This window comes from Myotis davidii, unplaced genomic scaffold, assembly GCF_000327345.1.
Source record: "Myotis davidii unplaced genomic scaffold, ASM32734v1 scaffold290, whole genome shotgun sequence".
In the NCBI taxonomy this organism is placed as follows: Eukaryota; Metazoa; Chordata; class Mammalia; order Chiroptera; family Vespertilionidae; genus Myotis; species Myotis davidii.
Window position 1 is genome coordinate 4,992,964 of NW_006285049.1, and position 3,901 is coordinate 4,996,864.

A 3,901-nucleotide genomic window follows, 5' to 3' on the forward strand; every position below is an offset into this window, starting at 1 on the left:
CCTTTCTGATTGGTGTTTCTGGTTTCTTGGGATATATTCCTAGAAGTGTGATCACTGGGTCAAATGGGAGTTCCATTTTTAGTTGTTTGAGGAAGCTCCATACTGTTCCCCACAGTGGCTGCACCAGTCTGCATTCCCATCAGCAGTGCACGAAGGTTCCATTTTCTCTACATCCTCACTAGCACTTGTTTGTTGATTTGTTGATGATAGCCATTCTGACAGGTGTGAGATGGTATCACATTGTCGTTTTGATTTGCATCTCTTGGATAATTAGTGACTTTGAGCATGTTTTCATACTTAAAAGTATCTACTTAGGTCCATTGCCCATTTTTTGATTGGGTTGTTTATTCTCTTTTTGTTAAGTTGTATGAGTTCCCTGTAAATGTTGGAGATTAAACCCTTATCGGTGATAAGATTGGCAAATATGTTCTCCCATTCAGTGGATTTTCTTGTTGTTTTAGTGACATTCATTTTAATAACATATTCATCCCATTCATCTAAAATACTATCATTGCAATGTATAATTAATATAAATATATGACTGGTATTTACCATTCTCTTTTCTCTAAATCCTTGACATTCACTATAGTTTCTAAGTATACATACAGTTACACTTAGTGCACACTTAAATTCAGGTTGGCTATATTCCAGATGATCGGTGGCTGCATGTATCTAGTATCTCCCCTGCTAGAAAATGCAGACCTATGAAACATATGGGATGAATTTATCAATATTGCTCTCAATATTCCAGAAGCCTGGGGCACAGGCACTGCTACACATTTTTGGATTCCATGAATTTTGCATGTGATTCTCACGGAAATCTATCTTCTCCATTGAGATGCCTAAAAGAAACACTATTGAATTGTGCATAGCTTTCCAAGTTAAATATTACAAATGTTTTGAACTCATCTCTAATGTTTCTTCAAAGGAGTTTAAAAAATATAGATTCTTTCATCTAACAAGGTTGATTTTTCTCCTGTAAGAGTTTAAATAAAAGAAATGTCAAAACACTCTAATCTTTTTTTTTCCCCTGGTGATGCTTTAATGTTAAAAATATTTTCCTAGAATACACACCATATGTCATCAGGGAAGAAGAAAAATTTTTTCATAAGTGAATGAAACTTCATAATCAGCTCCATAAGCAGCAAGTCTTTCAAACTATTGAAAGAAATAAAACAGCCATTATTCACTGAGGCCATGTCTATTCATGTATTATAAAGAATAATTGCCTAAGGTACCAAGAACTAATGTCAAATCAAAAATACAAATAGATATTTTAAGAAACCTAATGGAATGAATAGGGAGGCTCTTTTATGCTTTGTCAGGGTTTGTACTGTCTAGCATCAAATATTATTCCATAGATGCAGTTTGTCCATAAATACCTACCTAATGTTTTAGTACCTACTGAGTTAAATTTTAAGCTAAACCAAAATAAGAACATTCATAGGAAAAAGGTAATTAAGTTTCCATCATGGAAAAAAGAAATATTCAAATTATTTTAATACATAATACAATTTATTTATTTTTGCAATTTATTTTTATTCCAATTTTCCTGAGGTTTAATTGACAAAAATTTACTTACTTATGGTGTATAATATGATATATATATATATATAAAATAATTACCACGATCAAGTTAATTAACAAATCCATTACCTCATATTGTGTGTGTGTGTGTGTGTGTGTGTGTGTGTGTGTGATGTGTGGTGAGGATATTTTAGATCTACTGTCTTAGAAAATTTCAATTATCCAATATGATATAAAGCATTATAGACAAGAGCTTTACATTAGCTCCCCAGAACTTCTTCATTCTGTGTAACTGAAACTTTGATCCTTTGACCACCATCTCCCGATTTCAAACTAGATTTTATCTCTTCATAAAAGTAATACAGAGAAATAATCTCGAATATTTCTGAACCTGTTTATTTTATGTATGAGATACAAATTATTCTAAAGAAGGCTATGGAAACTAACAAGGTTATGACTGACCAGCAAGAAGGTGAGAAATACTATGCCAGCAGTAATTCTGGGTCAACCCCAAAATATCTGTGCACAATATATACTGAGTGGCCAGATTATTATGACCACCCCATTAGTACTTCGTTGGGCCACCTTTTGCCTTCAATACTGCGGCGATTCTTCTTGGCATTGACTCCATGAGATGTTGAAAGTTGATGCGAGGAATCTGACACCATGCCTGATGCATAGCACCGTCCAGTTCTGTGAGATCTGATGGTTGTGGAACCAGCTGCCTGATGGCTCTTTTAACTTCATCCCACAAATGCTCAATTGGATTGAGATCTGGTGATTGTGGGGGCCACCTAAGCAAGGTAAAGTCTCCCTCATGTTCTTGAAACCATTCCTGCACAATACGGGCACCGTGGCATGGCACATTGTCTTGTTGGAAGAAGCCATCTCCATTGGGATACGCCATCAACATGATAGGATGAACTTGATCAGCAATGATACTTAGGTATGTGGTGCTATTCAGGTGTTGTTCCACACGAATTAAAGGGCCCAAATCATGCCAGGAAAACATGCCCCAAACCATAACACTGCCCCCACCAGTTTAAGGGTTGTACTCATGCATGTGGGATGCATGCTTTCATGCTGTTCCCACCAAATTCTCACTCTGCCATCTGCATGATGCAACTGGAAACGTGATTCATCGGACCACATGACTTTTTTCCAATGCTTGACTGCCCAACCCTTGTGTTCCTGTGCGAATTGGAGATGTTTTATCTTGATAACTGCAGACAGCAAAGGTGTTGGAAAAGGCCTTCAGCTTCCATATCCCATATGATGCAGTGTACGGCTAATTTGCCTACAAACATCAGGTGGTGTGGGAAGAGCTCAGGAGATTTATCTCAGTGCAGTGGCAGATGCAATGGCATGAGCGTACTCCACCTACACAAGCTTCCTCAGCACACTGGGAAGTGGCAGCGCCTGCCTGAGTAAGCCCCCTAGAGCCTCTACATAGTACCCTGATCTTTCCTACCATTGGTTGCCCTAAGGATGGTGTAAACTTCTGATTGGTCTGGAATGTTATATATGTTGCTGCACTTACACAATAAACTCAGATCTGCGTCTTTGAACCTGGTCTCCGGAGTCGGGCATGCTTCGTTAGGACTCCTTCGGCCTCATCCCCGTGGGACCCCCTGCCTCAAGGTGGTCATAATAACCTGACCACTCACGTTCAAATATATCCCACATTCAGAAAAAAACCAAGATGGTGGCATAGGTAAACACTGGAAATTGCTGCCTCCCACAACAAATTCAAAAATACAACAAAAAGACAAAATGGACATCATCCAGAACCACAGGAAGGCTGGCTGAGTGGAAATACTACAACTATAAGGAAAGAGAAAAGCATATCGAGACTCAGAGGAGCTGCAGAGGTGAAGTGCAGAGGTATGGAGGCGCATGCGGCAAGGGCTGGTGACTGAGGACGTGGCTGTCTTTTTGAATCGGGAGGGAGTCACAAGCCCCCGAATGCTCTGAACTCCAGGAAGTCTCTGGGGACATGGACTCGTGTGGGGAGAGAATGGACGGTCTGGCAGCGGGCAGAACTCAGAATTCGAGGGCGGCTTTCTCTCGGAGGTGCTTGCAGCAATTACCGGGACACTGAGACTTAGGGCCCCTTAGAGCAGGGCTGAGGATCAGCCATAGCTGCTTGCTTCGCCCTGTTGATCCCCTGAGACCCCGCCCCACTCAAGCTGTGGCAGAGGCTTTTACATATGTATGCCCTGGCCCTTTGCAATCAGAAAATTTCCTAACAAACTGCAGCTGGGCCAGACAGACTCAGAACTTCCAAGAGAAGGCCCAAGGCCCCACAGCAGCTTGCATTGCTTCACAGCTGGGCCTCATTTGGGCACCACCAAACCCCACACAAAGAAGGGGA

At 40.6% G+C, this 3,901-nt stretch overlaps 1 protein-coding gene across 1 annotated transcript in view; it reads right to left on the reverse strand.

The window, feature by feature from the left end:
* The window catches only part of TMEM117 (transmembrane protein 117), a 208,363-nt gene that overhangs the window by 105,081 nt on the left and 99,381 nt on the right, over window positions 1–3,901 (reverse strand). The window lies entirely within an intron of this gene.